Source organism: Diceros bicornis, chromosome 8 (assembly GCF_020826845.1).
Source record: "Diceros bicornis minor isolate mBicDic1 chromosome 8, mDicBic1.mat.cur, whole genome shotgun sequence".
Taxonomy (NCBI): domain Eukaryota; kingdom Metazoa; phylum Chordata; class Mammalia; order Perissodactyla; family Rhinocerotidae; genus Diceros; species Diceros bicornis.
Window position 1 is genome coordinate 14,769,115 of NC_080747.1, and position 18,406 is coordinate 14,787,520.

The 18,406-nt window shown below is 40.7% G+C and overlaps 1 long non-coding RNA gene across 1 annotated transcript; it reads right to left on the bottom strand.

Moving 5' to 3' along the window:
- Positions 1-2,146: 2,146 nt before the first annotated feature.
- On the bottom strand, positions 2,147-5,083 carry LOC131409296 (uncharacterized). The gene is made up of 2 exons (XR_009220895.1): positions 4,960-5,083; positions 2,147-2,573 (listed from the first exon to the last, which is right to left on the bottom strand). It is a non-coding gene; the product is annotated as an uncharacterized LOC131409296 (long non-coding RNA).
- Between the last annotated feature and the right edge of the window lie 13,323 nt (positions 5,084-18,406).

Consider the following 18,406-nt stretch of genomic DNA (forward strand, 5'->3'; position numbering starts at 1 on the left):
TTCCCTTCCTCTAACATCCCTTTCTCCTTCAGCTTTCTCTTTAAAAATTTGGGGAGCGAACTTTGTCGCAGAGGCAATCCGGTTGGCAATTAAAGTGATAAAATATTTCTCCCCCCCGAGGAGAAGGGTGTCTTCTCTTCTCCTGTATTGGCATGCTTTCAACCTCAATATCATATTTTAAATTGTGCACACATTCTAAGAATTTTTAAAATCATCAGCTGTGTCTTTTTTAAAAATTTATAAAGCAGTCACATTTGGTCTAGCTAGATTAAACCAAAAGGAATTAACGTAAGTTTTCATAATATAAGCTTGTCTATAGTAGCTCCAAATAACCTTCTTGGCGGGTCCAAAAACCTTATTTTTAGGCATGTCTATTGGGTTGGTGCTTTGTATGCTGGTCCGTCCTTTGACATTTAGGTAGGACAATGATGAGACATAAAGTCACATAAAGGAGGCAATTGTCCTTTAATTTTTCCTTCAACCTGAGGCAAGAATTTTTAAAGCCATTTCAGGTTTACAGAGCTAAGTTTTATATTCATTTACACATTTTCTTATTCACCCACAGTCATCAAATTCCCTTAATCTATTGAGAAGTTCTTACTGGAACTTATAAGGATCTCAATATATATTAGATTCTAAAACTAATGAAACTTAGCAAATCTATAAAAGTAAGCAAATAATATTCTCCTCTCAACGAGAACAAGACAGTTCCTTTTTATTATGAAAGAGGAAGGCCTATGAATAATGGGTGGGAAATTAATCACAATGCAAGCACCTGTAACTTGTGTCTTACATTTTCCCCACTGAGACATCTGCGGGGGAATTTATTCTCCCTAAGACGAGAGAAATCTCATAGGCAACAGTGGGAGCTAGTCAGATGAAGCTTCCCTAAGATTTCCAAGTCAGTTTAAAATTTCTGATGGACTGAGAAATCACCAAAATATGAGTTAATGGTAATAATAAAAACTGTCATTTATTTGGCACTTGCTATGTGCTAGACCTTGAGGTAGTGCTTCACAGCTGGTGGAGGTGAAGTTTCAACTCCAGCTTGGGTGACTCCAAAAGTTCTTACTCCTGTACTACCCTGACTCTGGAGACAAAGCAAAAGGACCACTAGTCCTTTGAAATCACAAAGTTTGGAATCACCAAGGATTCCACAACAATGCTCCACCCACTTCCTGTGAGACTGTAGGAAATCAATTCATCTCTCCAGGGCTGCTTCTCATTTCTAAAACAAGCATTAAAAACACTCTGTAAAGTATAGTTTTCTCATCTATGGAGGTTATTATGCAAAGTACAGGTTCCTTTGGAGCGCTAGAGAAACTAATGGCTGAATGGTCTTTACAAATAATTCATTTGGCTTAGATATATTTCCTCTGCTTTAATGAAGCAGGTTAAATGTTAGTGAGGTTGAATGCCATTTGGATTCCATCACATTTCATTCCATGAGTTATAGATTAATCTAACCTAAGATTTGCTGAGCACCTACAGTGGGCAAAAACTCATTCTAATGTTTCACAGCAGCCATAAATATAAATAAGCTGTGGTCTCGGTCAACAGGACATTCTTGAGTATGGATTATAGGATAAATAATAATAATGGTAGGAAATGGATTGGCTTCCCTAACTGAAAGTCAAGGGATGTCCACCCAAGTGGTCAATGATGCCATCAGCAGTTGGTTCCTCTCTGTCTCTCAGTTCTGCTTTCCTCTGAGTAGGGTGTTCTTGTAGGTAAGATGGTATCTTGTAGCTCTTGACTCACAGCCTTCTACTTTAACAGCTACCTTAATAACTCCAGTGTGAAAGGAAATTTTCTTTCTGAATAGTTCTGCACTGATCCCAGGTGTCATTCTCTTCAGCCTGGATTGAGTCACATGCTTACCCCTGAGCTAATTCCTAAAGTGAGGGGGATGTCATACTTTCTTTGATCTGAACTAGTTACTCATACCCATTTTGCAGCCAAGGAGTGGCGTCTGCAGCTACATCAGAAGAGGTGTGGAGAAGAAGTTGTTCCTTAAAGGGACATGAATTGAAGCAGAAAACTGGGTGTTCACAGCAGAGAGCATTTTGGCTGGGCTATTAAGGAAATGTAGGGTTTTGACACAGAGAGAAGGGGATGAGTTGTATTCCAGACGGAGAAGGCAGCATGAGTGTGATGGTTAATTTTATTTGTCTACTTGACTGGGCTAAGGGAAGCCCAGATAGTCGGCAAAAGATCATTTCTGGGTGTGTCTTTGAGGGTGTTTCTACAAGAGGTTAGCGTTTGAATCTGTAGACTGAGTAAAGAAAATCGCTCTCACCAATGTGGCTGGGCATCATCCAATCCATTGAGGGCCTAAATAGAACAAGAAGGTGGAGGAAGGGAGAATTTACTTTCGTTTGAGGTGAGACATCCATCCTCTTCTGCCCTCAAACATTGGTGCTCCTGGTTCTTTGGCTTTTAGATTCAGACTGAATTACACCACTGGCTTTCCTGTTCTCCAGGTTGCAGATGGCAAATCATGGGACTTCTTGGCCTCTCTAATCATGTGAGCCAATTCATGTAGTAAATCTCCTCTTGTTGGTTCTGTTTCTCTGGAGAGAAATCATCACAAATACAATGAGTAATGACACAGACATAGGAAATTTAGTTTGATTGGAAACATAGATTGCATGAGGAGGTTCAATGGGTGATAAGGTGGGGTCATATAGTGAAGTGTTTTGAATACTGAACTTGAACTTTATTTTCTGGGCAATGAGAAGCCTCTGATCACTTTTGGGAATGGACATATGAAGTAAGATACTCCCCACCACATGGTGAATCCTTTCAGAAGCAGAAGGTATCTTTTTTCCAACCTTCCAGGTGCCTTGTGCTAGGCACTTCCACTCAGCACAAGATAGAGTGCCTAGCACATAGCTGGATCTCATTAAACACTTGTCGAAGAAACATCAATTTTTTCATCTGATGTCTAATGATAGGTGATACTTGGTGCTTCTATGCATCAGACACTGTAAGTGCTTTATATGTATCTCATGGATCATCTCAGAAACCACAGGAAGGAAGTGTTGTGCATATTCCATTTTATAGATGAGGACCGTGACACTTAAAAATGTCAGGTGGTAGAATGAGGACTTAAACTAAGGTCTCCAGCATTTAAATCACGTACTCACCCAATACGTCAGCATGACTCCATGTAATGTTTGTGCAACACCTGGAAGAATGTAAAGAGTTTTCCATATATGCACTGTCTTACTCAGGCTTCACTATATTCCCACGTAGTAGGTGTTATTATCATTTCTATTTTATGGCTGATAAAATGAAATTCAAAGAGGAGAAGTAACTCAACCAGAAGCACAGAGCCAGTAAGTTGAGGTGCTTGGCTTATATTTGGCAACTCTGTGTCCAAAATCTATTCCTCCACACCAATTAGTTCTCCAGCAGCTGCCAAGCCATCAAGTGAGCATGGTGGGGAAGATTATCTGTTAGATTTTGTGTGTGTGTGTGCCAACTCTAACATTCAGAGATTCCGATCTTCCAACAAAACATTAAATGTGCATAGCACTTGTCTCAACTCTTTCAAATATTATAAAATGTGAGCCATGCGGGCTAAAATGAAAAGGTCATTGGAATAAGCTCATGATTTTAGTTGAAGTGTTGCTGCTTAAATCTCATGAAAAGGGGCTCAGTTAGCTTTCTTTGTATTTTTTTTTCCTTTCATACAAATATCTTCAAATTCTCTGCACTAGAGATTCTTGCACATTCCACTGGGCAACAAGTGTGAACTAGCCCATTTCATGAGAGTGCTAACTCTTCCTCCAGGGGCACCTGGGAAAGTAAGCCACTTCTGAGCTTGTAAAATTGAACTTGGATGCAACATATGACATGTCAAAAGTATCTCATAAGATCAAATCCCTGCACAAATTAGGGATGAAGATGATCTATTTTTGTTTGATTTGACTCTGAAAGACAAAAGAGAACAAGGATCTGTTCTTTCACTTGGTGTGCATGCTGGTAGGATAGCATGCAGTGAGGTGGTAACAAATGACAATTACTATGATAAAAAAACTAACATCAATTGAAGACTCACTGTGTTCCAGGCACTGTACCAAGCAATGAATATGGAAATCTGCCTTTTCGCATGGAAACTTGATTTGCTTTTGTCCTTAGGTAATAGGTCTCCTTTTTCTGGGAGAGAGGACTTTGTTGGGTCTTTTAATTTTATTGACATAAGACAAACCTATACCCATTGTTGTTGACAAGAACCCAACTGAAAGTGGAATTATCCAAATGCAGATGCTGCTGATGGTAGCATTAAGTCATTTAGTAAAATATATTGCACATATATTTTGTGTCACTGAAAATTGTGGAGAGTATTTTTTTCTAAATTTTGGTTTAAATTTCTCTATGTCTAAACATTATTCTTTGTTTCAGGAAAATTTTTGCCTGTTTTCTTGTCTAAGCATTTGCTCCCAGGAGATGGAGAGTGGAGGGCAGATCACACATGATGGATGTGTTGGCTTGACTTACTTCTTACCCAGCTTTGGACGAAAGGCTGAGAAAAAGAGTTGAAATCAGCTTGGGATAGCACAATACAATCCTGGCAGGACAACTGATACCTGACACTCAGAGTTGACTAACCCTAAGTAAACAGGCATTTTAGGAACGGACTGTCAGATCGTGGTGATTGCCAGGACCCTGGGACCAGATGATACCTTGTGGGTGGGGATGGAATTTCCAGGAATGAGAATAGATATTGTCCCTGCCAGTAATTTTGGGAAGAGATTAGCCCCAGGCCAGGATATGAGATGGGACTTAAATAAAGAGTAGAGAGGTAGAGATTAATATATTCTTCATTATCCTCTTTCCCTCTGGGGCTGGTAGGGCAAAAGGGTTTGGTGATGAGGTGGGTCTAGAGGTGAATTTACGGAGATGGACATTGATTCCAGGGGTGTGTGTGTGAGAAACTAAGCAAAAACTCACCGACTGATTCTGGTTCAAGTAGCTTCTACTAAAAGAGTAGCTGCTTCTCAGTAGCCATGAAGGAAATAACTTAGGGCAGATCAGTGACTCCTCTGTAGGCCAGGGTGGGCTAAGTCCCCAATATAGGACAGCTGTCACTGCAAGAGAGAAAATTTGACCAATCAATTGGAGACACAGGTTGCAGACTGTTAGCAAGATGAAGAGGGTGGAGGAGAATAAGAAGAATAAGGATATAAACAAATATTTGTTGAACATTCATTGAATATGTACTATGTTTCATTCACTATGCTAAGCCATAGCTTCAAGCACAAATGAATTCTTAGTCTGTAAGATGCTCACACTCTGAGAAGCAGAGGGGAACTGGGACTAAATATGGGAACAGCAGATTCACACCTCCCTTCTCACCAAGGGAGAGCTACCAATTATTGAAAGTGGAATTTCACATCCTGCTGAACTGTTATTTCCTCTCTTGCTTTCTTTATATTTCTATCTCTGGACCAGAGCTTACAGTTGAATTTATATAAGTTAAATGTGGGTGTTGGGTACTGTACTTGCATTTTTTTCATTTAATCTTTATAACAATCTTACAAGGTAGGCAGGTGGAAGCTATTATTTTCGTCATGTTAGACCTAGAGAAACAGAGTAGTGAAGTTGAGAGACTTGCCCGAAGTCATATGGAGACAGGTGGGGTGTCTGGCACTTAGACCCAGAGAGGAGAGAGATAAAGATAGCAATATAGGGGCACAAGTTCTCATGTCCTTTTGCCCATCTCCAGGATCATAATTCATTTTCAGAGTTTTATGACTTCCTGATGGGACTATTGTAAAACCCATCAATTGGTTTTATAGTCTAAATTCTCTCACCCATTCTCCACCGTCCCTGTCTTGCTCATCATTTGCGATAGATTGGGTATTTATGTTCCCCCAAATTCATGTGTTTAAACCGATTCTCCAGTGTGATAGTATTAGGAGGCAGGGCCTCTGGGAGGTGATTAAGTCCTGAAGGCAGAGTCCTCATGAATGGGATTAGTACCCCGATGAAAGAGACTCCAGAGAGCTCCCTAGCCTCTTCCACCGCTTGAGGATGCAGTGAGAAGACAGCCATCTATGAACCAGAAAGACGGTCTTCACCAGACATTGAATCTCCTGCTGCCTTGATCTTGGAGTTCTCAGCCTCTAGAACTGTGAGAAATAAATTTCCGTGGTTTATAAGTCACCTAGTCTATGGTATTCTGTTATAGCAGCCTGAACAAACTAAGACATCCTCCAAATGGTTCCCAGTTCACATTGAATTTCTTATTATCCTAAAGCATGATAGTCCCTTTCCTGTCTCTTTGCCTTTGCATCTCCCGTCCTTACCTGGGGAGAATTTCTCCTTCTATAGTTGACAAAAAGCACTTTATTTCTTAAAAATCAGGCCAATATCAAGTCTTCCAGAAAGAAGTTTAGCATAGTGCTTCAAAGCTTAGGCCCTGGCTCTGCCACTTAGCATCTGTGGGAATTCACTCAGCTTTAGTCAGTGTCCTTATCTCTAAAAAGGAGCCAGCAGTAATACCTACGTCATAGGATTACGCATAGATCCTGACATAGAGTGAGTGCTGAATAAAGATTGTTACCTTAGTTCTCCAAGAAGACATCCTTGACTCTTCAAGTACAATTTATCACCTTCTCAGATGGATTGTATGGGAGATATTGTTCATAACTTTATTATAGAATTTATTCTGTTATCTTGTAATTATCTGTTTAAATATCTCTTCTTGTACCACCATATCTCCTGCCCCAATATATATTTCCTGTCAATAACAGCAAAAAAAGCCTTATGCCTCAAACTCTGCCTCTGGGAACTCTAGGCTATGGCAGTTGGAACCAGGAAAAGCCCTAGAAAGCAGACCCCAAGAATTTGTTTTGGAGCTGGATTACTTATGGTGTGATGGCAATACAGGACCCATACTGGTGGTAGTTAGTTGAGTAATAACCCCTGGCATGCAGTGGCATTACAATTACTGATGTTTTCACTTACAATTAATTGGGATAAGGTGAAAGGAGTAGGTGAAACATTATTTTATGCAAAGTCTCTGCTGAATAAACACTTTGGGGAAAATGACAATTAGGAGGATATTGGAGTGGATTAACTGCATTGCAGTCCTTGGCAAAAGAAACTAATAGACTCAGAGCAGTAAACTGCCAACTTGAGGCATGCTGGGAAGGTCAGCGGGGCTTTATGGCTGCTTTGGAGAGCAATGGTATCTGTTGTGGCTATATGGAACAGTCCATGTACAAAACCGGGGGGCCGAGCTGCAGAGTAGACCACATGCACAGCCACGGCGTGTTTCCTTTGTTAGGACCTTGATAGAGAGGGAGGAGGAGCCTAAGAACTGTCCAGGGGGTGTCTGGGTGGATGAGCCTGAGGATCTCAAACCCTTGAATGCCCCACACAAGAAGCAGCAGCCACCTTCCTTTTGCCAGAGGAAAGCAACCTCTTCTTGCCTGGAAACCTGTGAGGCTCTATAGGGCCTGCCAATGCTATCCTGTTCTCCTCAGGATCTGCTCTGCCACTCCCCAGTCCCGCCAGATCAATACCCAGGGTCAGATCTTAGCACTCACAGTCTGAGTGGAGAAGTACTATCTTGGCCCCAGGGCAAAATAGCTTACACCCCAAAGGAATCTCAGGAATTAACTAACATGTACTGGTAAGAACTGGGGAAACACTTGTGAGAATGGAATCTGAGCCTGTTGGAGCAGGCAGAATAGACTATATGGCTGCATAGGGGAGAATTTTTTATGTCGGGCATTTACTCATAACTCTGGATTCATGTTCTGGAATGGATATCTGGAGTTTTCTGGACAGGCACCTTGAAGCTTGATATAAAGATAAACTACAGTGAATGGAGTGGAGATATGAGAACCTCCTTGGAAGCATCTTGAGGAATTGATCAGAAGGTTGGGTAGGTGGGAATGTTTGAATGGCTTTACTATGTAAGAATTTGAGAGTGCACCAGCTGACTACTTTCCCCAGGAGAGCCCAGGGAACCCCTTCACTGAGGCATGAAGGAAGGCACTGATGAGGAGTGCACTGGCTTTTTCAATAGCTCAGTGGTGGCTGTCTTTTTTTTTTGTTAATATTTTGTTTATTGCAGTAACATTGGTATATAACATTGTATAAATTTCAGGTGTACATCATTATACTTCTATTTCTGCATAGATTACATCATGTTCACCACCAAAATACTAATTACAACCCATCACCACACACATGTGCCGAATTATCCCTTTCACCCTCCTCCCTCCCCTCTTCCCCTCTGGTAACCACCAATCCAATCTCTGTCTCTATGTGTTTGTTTATTGTTGTTATCATCTACTACTTAATGAAGGAAATCATATGGTATTTGACCTTCTCCCTCTGACTTATTTCACTTTGCATAATACCCTCAATGTCCATCCACGTTGTCACAAATGGCTGGATTTCATCGTTTCTTATGGCTGAGTAGTATTCAATTGTGTATATATACCACATCTTCTTTATCCATTCTTCCTTTGATGGGCACTTAGGTTGCTTCCAAGTCTTGGCTATTGTGAATAATGCTGCAATGAACACAGGGGTGCATGTATCTTTATGCGTTGGTGTTTTCAAGTTCTTTGGATAAATACCCAGCAGTGGAATAGCTGGATCATATGGTAGCCCTATCCTTGATTTTTTGAGGAAACTCCATACTGTTTTCAAAAGTGGCCGCACCAGTTTGCACTCCCATCAGCAGTGTATGAGAGTTCCCTTCTCTCCACATCCTCGCCAACACATGTTGTTTCCTGTCTTGTTAATTATAGCCATTCTGACGGGGCGTGAGGTGATATCTCATTGTAGTTTTGATTTGCATTTCCCTGATAGTTAATGATTTTGAAAATCTTTTCATGTGTCTGTTGGCCATCTGTATATCTTCTTTGGAGAAATGTCTGTTCAGGTCTTTTGCCCATTTTTTAATTGGTTTCTTAGTTTTTTTGTTGGTGAGATGCATGAGTTCTTTATATATTTTGGAGATTAAGCCCTTATCAGATGTATGGTTTGCAAATATCTCCTCCCAATTGTTAGGTTGTCTTTTCGTTTTGTTGATGGTTTCCTTTGTTGTGCAGAAGCTTTTTAGTTTGATGTAGTCCCATTTGTTTATTTTTTCTATTGTTTCTCTTGCCTGGTCAGACATGGTGCTTGAAAATATGTTGCTAAGACCGATGTCCAAGAGGGTACTCCCTATGTTTTCTTCTAGAAGTTTCATAGTTTCAGGTCTTACATTCAAGTCTTTAATCCATTTGGAGTTAATTTTTGTGTATGGTGTAAGGTAAGGGTCTACTTTCATTTTTTTGCATGTGGCTATCCAGTTTTCCCCACACCATTTGTTGAAGAGACTTTCTTTTCCCCATTGTATGTTCTTGGCTCCTTTGTCAAAGATTAGCTGTCCATGGATGTGTGGGTTTATTTCTGGGCTTTCGATTCTATTCCATTAATCTGTGTGTCTGTTTTTGTGTCAGTACAATGCTGTTTTGGTTACTATAGCTTTGTAGTATATTTTGAAACCAGGGAGTGTGATACCTCCAGCTTTGTTCTTTTTTCTCAGGGGTCTTTAGCTATTCAGGGTCTTTTGTTGTTCCATATAAATTTTAGGATTCTTTGTTCTATTTATGTGAAAAATGTTGTTGGAACTTTGATAGGGATTGCATTGAATCTGTAGATGCTTTAGGAAGTACGGACATCTTAACTATGTTAATTCTTCCAATCCAAGAGCATGGAATATCTTTCCATTTCTTTGTGTCTTCTTCAATTTCTTTCAGAAATGTTTCATAGTTTTCGGTGTACAGATCTTTCACCTCTTTGGTTAAGTTTATTCCTAGGTATTTTATTCTTTTTGTTGCAATTGTAAATGGGATGGTATACTTAATTTCTCTTTCTGCTACTTCGTTGTTAGTGTACAGAAATGCAACTGATTTTTGTATGTTGATTTTGTATCCTGCAACTTTACCGTATTCGTTTATTACTTCTAAAAGTTTTCTGGTGGATTCTTTAGGGTTTTCTATATATAAAATCATGTCATCTGCAAATAGTGAGAGTTTCACTTCTTCCTTTCCAATTTGGATTCCTTTTATTTCTTTTTCTTGCCTGATTGCTCTGGCTAGGACTTCCAGTACTATGTTAAATAGGAGTGGTGACAGTGGGCATCCTTGTCTGGTTCCTGTTCTTAGAGGGATAGCTTTCAGTTTTTCACCATTGAGGATGATATTAGCTGTGGGTTTGTCATATATGGCCTTTATTATGTTGAGGTACTTTCCTTCTATATCCATTTTATTCAGAGTTTTTATCATAAATGGATGCTGTATCTTGTCAAATGCTTTCTCTGCATCTATTGAGATGATCATGTGATTTTTATTCTTCATTTTATTAATGTGGTGTATTACGTTGATTGATTTGCGAATGTTGAACCATCCCTGCATCCCTGGAATAAATCCCACTTGATCATGGTGTATAATCTTTTTAACGTATTGTTGTATGCGATTTGCTACTATTTTGTTGAGGATTTTTGCATCGCTGTTCATCAGTGATATTGGCCTGTAATTTTCTTTTTTTGTGTTGTCCTTGTCTGGTTTTGGTATGAGGGTAATGTTGGCTTCGTAGAATGAGTTAGGGAGCTTCCCCTCTTCCTCAATTTTTTGGAAGAGTTTGAGAAGGATAGGTATATTAAGTCTTCTTTGAATGTTAGGTAGAATTCACCAGGGAAGCCATCTGGTCCTGGACTTTTATTTTTGGGGAGGTTTTTGATTACTGTTTCGATCTCCTTACTGGTGATTGGTCTATTCAAATTCTCTACTTCTTCTTGATCCAGTTATGGAAGGTTGTATGATTCTAAGAATTTATCCATTTCTTCCAGATTGTCAAATTGGTTGACATATAGCTTTTCATAGTATTCTCTTATAATCTTTTGTATTTCTGAGGTGTCTGTTGTAATTTCCCTTCTTTCATTTCTGATTTTACTTATTTGTGCCTTCTCTCTTTTTTCTTGGTGAGTCTAGCTAAATGTTTGTCAATTTCTTTTATCTTTTCAAAGAACCAGCTCTTGGTTTTATTAATTTTTTCTATTGCTGTTTAGACTCTATTTCATTTATTTCTGCTCTGATTGTTATTATTTCCCTTCTTCTACTGATTTTGGGCTTTGTTTGTTCTTCTTTTTCCAGTTTCTTTAGGTGCATTGTTAGATGATTTATTTGAGATTTTTCTTGTTTGTTGAGATAGGCCTGTATTGCTATAAACTTCCCTCTTAGAATCAATTTTGCTGTATCCCATAAATTCTGGCATGTATTCTCGTTTTCATTTGTCTCCAGGTAGTTTTTGATTTCTTCGTTGACCCAGTCGTTGTTCAGTAGCATTTTGTTTAATCTCCACGTATTTGTGGCTTTTTTGATTTTCTTCCTATAGTTGATTTCTAGTTTCATACCGCTGTGGTCATAAAAGATGCTTGGTATTATTTCATTCTTCTTCAGTTTATGGAGACTTGTTTTGTGGCCTAATATGTGATCAATCCTGGAGAAGTTCCATGTGCATTTGAAAAGAACGTATATTCTTTGGTTTTTGGATGGAACGCTCTGTATATATCTACTAGGTCCATCTGTTCTAGTGTGTCATTTAAGGCCTTATTGATCTTCCTTATTTCCTTATTGATCTTCTGTTTGGATGATCTATCTGTTGGTGTAAGTGGAGTGTTAAAGTCCCTTACTATTATTGTGTTACTGTCTATTTCTCTTTTTATGTCTGTTAATAATTTATATATTTAGGTGCACATACATTGGGTGTGTAGATATTTACAAGTGTTATAGCCTCTTGTTGGATTGTTCCCTTGATCATTATGTAATGCCCTGTTTTGTCTCTTTTTACAGTTCTTGTTTTAAAGATTTTATTTATTTATTTTTCCCCCCCAAAGCCCCAGTAGATAGTTGTATGTCATAGCTGCACATCCTTCCAGTTGCTGTGTGTGGGATACGGCCTCAGCATGGCCGGAGAAGCGGTGCGTTGGTGCGCTCCTGGGCTCCAAACCCAGGCCGCCAGCAGCGCAGTGCGCATACTTAACCGCTAAGCCACGGGGCCGGCCCTACAGTTCTTGTTTTAAAGTCTATTTTATCTGATATGAGTACTGCTACCCCAGCTTTCTTTTCATTGCCATTTGTGTGGAGTATCTTTTTCCATCTCTTCACTTTCAGTTTGTGAGTGTCTTTGGGTCTAAAGTGTGTCTCTTGTATGCAGCATATATATGGGTCTTGTTTTTTTATCCAATCAGCCACCCTATGCCTTTTAATTGGAGCATTTAGTCCATTGACATTTAAAGTAGCTATTGATAAGTATGTACTTACTGCCATTTTTTAACTTTTTTTTTTCTCAGTGTTTTAGTAGTCCTTCTCTGTTCCTTTCTCCTTCTATACAGAATTGATGGTCTCTTTAGTTTGACCTGTGTCTGAAAGCTGTACTCTTTAACTCCCCTCCTCCCTCCTTTTATGTTTTTGATATCATATCTAACCTCTTTTTTGTGCATTTGTATCCATTACCCTCTTATCATAGAAATAGATAATTTTTCCTATTTGTGGTCTTCTCTTTTCCCCTTAAATCAGTCCCTTTAACATTTCTTGTAGCACTGGTTTCTTGGTGACAAACTCCTTTAATTTTTGCTTGTCTGGGAAATTTTTGATCTCTCCTTCCATTTTGGATGATAACCTTGCTGCTTAGAGTATTCTTGGCTGTAAGTTTTTTCCTTTTAGCACTTTAAATATATCGTGCCACTCTCTTCTAGCCTGTAAGGTTTCTGCTGAGAAGTCAGCTGATAGCCTTATGAGGTTTCCTTTGTATGTAACTTGACTTTCTCTTGTGGCTTTTAGGATTCTCTCTTTATCTTTAATTCTGGACATTTTGATTATGATGTGTCTTGGTGTGGGACTCTTTGGGTTTATCTTGTTTGGGGCTCTCTATGCTTCCTGTACCTGGACGTCTGTTTCCTTCTTTAGGTTAGGGAAGTTTTCATCTATTATTCCTTGAACTAGATTCTCTGCCCCCTTGTATCACTCTTCTCCTTCTGGGACACCTATAACACGGATGTTAGTGTGCTTGATGTTGTCCCAAAGGTCCCTTAGACTGTTCTCACTCTTTTTAATTCTTTTCTCTTTTACCTGTTCAGCTTGGGTAATTTCTTCTAGTCTTTCGTCCAGCTCTCAGATCTGTTCTTCCGTATCTTCTACTCTGCTTTTGAGTCCCTCTAGTGAATTTTTCATTTCCAGTATTGTATTCTTCATTTCTGATTGGTTCTTTTTTATATCTTCCATTTCTTTGTTGACATTCTCACTGAATTCATCTATTCTTCTCCCCAGATCAGTGAGCATCCTTAACACTCTTTGTTTGAACTCTCTGTTGGGTAGGTTGCTCATTTCTGTTTCACTTAGTTCCTTTTCTGGGGTTTTGTCCTGTTCCCTTACTTGGAATGTATTCTTTTGCCTCCTCATTTTGCCTCTTTCCCTGTGCTTGTGTCTACGTATTAGGTTGGTCAGCTACGTCTCTTGCTCTTGGATAGGTGACCTTATGTAAGTGATGCCTTAGGAGGCCTGCAGTGTGCTTCCCTCAGTTCTCAATGTTCCAGGGGTGACCCCTATGTGGGCTACCTGTGTCCTTCTGTTGTGGCCTGTTTGCTCTCCCTGTAGACACCCAGGGAGGCTGAGTTATGCTCCTGGCCAGCTGTTGTAATGCTCAGCTGCTTGTAGTTGTTGTGGGCCCTTCAGTCTCTTTATCAGGTGGTTGGAGCCCCAGCACAGTTGGCTGCAAGTTCTAATACCACATTTGTGTTGCAGTATTTCTTTTAAGTGCGTAGGGCCCCAGCATGGCAGGTTGTTAGGCTCAGGGGCTTACAATTGCTATCAGCCTCTAGCCTTTTGGTCTCTTGTCAGTTCTCTGAGGATTGCAGCTGTGTGCGGCTGGCCTCAGGCACAGGAGCACCCAATTGTTTCAGGCTTTGGAAGGTGGGGCAAACCCCCTATGTGGGTCTTTGAGAAGCACAAGTCTTCTGCAGCTCACAAACCCTGCCGCCCACAGGTCCACACACACAGTCAACACAGTCCTGCCCCATGTGTGCGCCCTGACCACCTGAAGTGGACCCAGTTTCCCCATGGCAGGAGCCCCACACACTCCCCACTGCCCCACACTCTCCACCCACTCCTTGTGCACACCCTGCCCCACTGAAGTGGACTCAGTTGCCAGGCTACAGAGAATCCAGTCACCAATCTATGCAGGCCCACAAGTTGCCTGAGGGCATCTTGTTGGGTGGAGTCAGTCTCTAGAGTGGGCTGCCTGCCCTGGCTAAGCTGGATTAAATCTGTCCTCTAGTGGTTGGGGCAGACCCTGGGCTAGCAGGCCCCGGGGAGAACTCCAATGGTGTCTGTGTCAGCATGCCCACACCAGGCCACAACAATGGCCGCCGCCAATGTCCCAGTCCCTGGAGAGGTCTCACCTCTTACCGAGATACACTCAGGGCCTATCAGGTGAGTCTCTTTTCACCAAAGCACTGTGCACCTTTCTTTCTGGTGATTTTAGGTTGTTTTCTGAAATGGGTGAGTTTGTGCCTGGGCCCTTTAAGAGCTGGTTTTAATTTCTTTGTGAACCAGCTTTTCTGGGGGTACTCTCCAATGTTTTAGTAACAGGCAAAGTTAGATGTTATGCCACTCATTTCGATTGTGCTGGGTCCACAAAATGCCCACAGCGGGGGCACTCCCTGGCTCAGGGCCCCGCTTCTCCAGGGAGGGCTGCGTACCTGTGGGCTGCTCCAGGGCAGCCGTGAAGCTGGCGGCTTGTGAACGCGTCTTTTTTCCTCTCCAGAAGGGAGTTTCTGCCTCTTCCACCTCAATTAGGATTATCCTTTGTTGCAGGAGTTCCTCTTATCCAGTTTTCAGTTCTGTCTCAGGGGAAATTTTTCTACGAGTAGTTGTAAATTGGCTGTGTCCGCAGAAGGAGGTGAGTTCAGAGTCAGCCTATGCCTCCATCTTGACTTCTCTCCTCGTGGTGGCTGTCTTATGTAGGCTTGGTTTGACATTGGGAGATGCTGTCATTAACCTGACCCTTCTCACTTACAGATGATGCATTTTGGGAATGGCAGAAGCCACATGGCAGCAACTAAACACCAGTCACAAGATGGAAATACTGATCATAATTGGCATCAAGGCCAGAGTGGCCATCAGGGTGTCCTGCCCAACATGGACAGGTGGTGATAACTACTAAATTATGGCATTCTTTGTGGAGAGAGAGAGATAAAGAGAGAGAAAAGGAAAGTCAATTCAGGCCTTCAGGTGTTCAGGTGTGTCTCAACTTGTAATATCAATGAAGATTGAGAGCTGGTGGCAGAAGGATGACATCGGTTGTCACAATGGGAACTCATGGTCCCTCACCCACTTTCCAGATCTATATCAGTTCACAGACCCAGAACATAATAATAGAAGGACATGCCAGATCTCCCTGATAAAGTTCTCTGCAAAAATTGTTTATAGAGTAAACATTTCTCTAGTCCTTCCTTAAAATGACCTGCAATTATTTGGAAGGGAAACTGTGCATTGGGGAAAGAGGAAAGCTTAGGCTTTGTGACAGCTGAGAGATAAAGGGTTTGAGCTGGTACTGTTACTAGGAGTCCTCCAGCTGGGGTGGAAGCCAATGGAAGCAGGGTAATAAACGGAGTTTGGGCTCAAGTCCTTATTTTTATGGTTATTAACCAGGTGTCAAATGGATAGATAGACTTAGCATCTGGTAGAATGCTCACATTCGTTCTCTAAACTGTAGCATAAAGACCATTATTTTAGAAAAGACTGATTAGGAGCTCCTGAAACTGACCTCCCATATCCTTGGCCAAGATAGTTGATCAGAAACAATGCTGCCACTATCAAAGACATAACGGATACAGAGGTGGAAGTTTCATCATTGCCCTTTTCAGTGTATGGGCTCTGCAAACACCGGATGCATTGTACAGGACTACAATGGACTACCATAAACTTAACTAGGTGGTATTATAACTACAGCTGCTGGGCTGGGCATGGTATCTTACTGGAGCAGATCATAACAGTTTCTAGCACTGGAATGTATATATTAAGCTGGCAAATGCATTCTTTTTGACCTCATAAGTGGGAGGAGATCAAAAACATTTCACTTTCACAGGGCAGGACAGCAGTAACCATACACTCTCTTGCTCTGGGGCTATGTTAATTCTCCTGCACTCACTTGTAACATTGCCTGCAGAGATTTCAACCATTTTGACGTTGTCAGACCTTCACGCTGTCCACTGTATTGATGACATCACACTATCAAAGCGTCTATCATAAGCTGAGTATTATCAAATACACCAGGTCACATAAGGTTGGATTGGGCAAAGTAGCAATTCATTGTATGACAGAAATGACGGATTGGGCTCAAGCAGATCCAGAAGGCATATGTAAATTACATGACCAGGTAGCCTAGACTCACTCCCATGGCTACCTAGACTCTCTCAACACACATCTGTGGCCTGCTGGGGTATTTTCTATGACCAAATGATGAAAGAGGAAAGGGCCCAGGCTGGTTCACTAATGGGTTGGCATGATCTGTTGATGCTAGTGGAAAATGGACTACTGTTCTATTGCAACATCACTTCGGGGTGACACCAAAAGACAATGGTGAAGGGAAATCCTTTTTTTGGGCAGAGCTTCACACACCTGGTCATCAGCTTGGTATGGAGGGAGAAGCAGCCCGAGATACAGGAATATATGTATTTATTCCCAGGCAGTGGCAAGTGGCTTGGCTGAAAAGAACATGAGGGGAAAAATCAGAGGAAAGGAGCTGGTGGAAAGAAGTAAGTGGATGAACCTACTGCCATGGGCCAGAAGCATGAGGATCATTTTATCTCATGTAAATGCCCACCAGACAGTGTGGCTCAGGAAGGAGGTTTTCAGTGCCCAGGGGGACAGGATGATTTGACCTGGTGTCAGCTGGCCCCAAAGGGACCAGCAACACCGTTATATGATAGTTTTCTAAACCATAAAAACAATGTTTCTCTTCATTTTATCTGTTCCTTTCCAACTAACCACCCTTTAACCATATTCAGTCTTTTTTTGTTGTTGCTAAGATGTAACTTTAAAAGAAAACCAAACATATGTGTTTCTTACTTAAGATCATAGGGAGAGGAAATAAACCATGGTTATCTGTTAATCACAATTCATCCTTGCTGTGGAATACTCTACGTAAAAAAAAGATCAGCCTGCAAGGATCAATGAGGATCTCTAAGATATGTGTTTAAAGGGAAAAAATAAAGAAAAGGAAACTTCAGAATATTGTGATGAGTAAGATCCCTTTAGTATAAATAAAAAATGAATATGTGACTATACATGCACACGAAATGATTTAATTGATTAAATGATTTAATACCTTTAAGGTATTTCAGATTGTACCTGGTTAATAATAGTAGATGCTCTATAAGTGCTAGCTTATGTTATTATATACACTGTCATATATTACACTTGTACTTTAAATTACTTGCTATTTGTTATTAATGTAGTGGTAATGTTTGTGGAGAGGGGTGTGGGGTGGGTCATAGAGAATTTTTTACTTTTCATTTTGTACCTTCGTGTACGGTTGTTTTTTCTAATCAGATGCACACATTATACTTTTCCCCCTTTTTATCTTTAAAGACATCAGGGCTCATTTGGGCAATGAGTTTATCAGCTATTTCTTGTTTCCTCCTTGAGATTTTTCTATTTAAAAATTTAAAAATAAATTTGAATGATAACAAAATGAAAAAAAACAAAGATTAATTCAAAGATGGAGAAATTATCCTGAATCTGACAGGAGTACACTGAGGAGGAAGATTGTGGGTTGGTGCCGCAGATGGATCCTGCTCTGCCCATTTACATCGGTGGGAGCTTCCGTCGGTTCAGTTCCTTTTTCTTGACTTTGCTTTCCCTATCTGCAAAATGGAAATAATAACACCTACTCCACAAAATTACTATGAGGATTAAATGAGATAGTCTTTCAGTACACCAGTACCGAAAAAAAACGAGAGAGAGCAGAGCCTGTTTCCTCCATAGTAAAATTGTATGTGAGAGTAACAGGATGAAGTATTTTGAATGCATGGATTTGCCAGCTGGTTGCTCTTAGATTTATTGCTAGGAAAATGTGACTTGTACAAATTAGAAGTCACCAACAAAAGCGGAAAACGCCAATATAAACATCTCTTTCCTGTTTCTTTGTTGGAAAATCAAATAAAGAGAAAAGAGAAGAAATTTTAAGCCCCGGGACACATTTTAAACCCATGATTTGCCTAAAATTATATAGTCCTGTTCTGCTTTCCTCCTCGTTCGGAAGCACCTTCCCGCGAGTCCCTAGGTGTATTGGTGCCATTAAAGTAATTGGCTCATTAGGCTGCAGT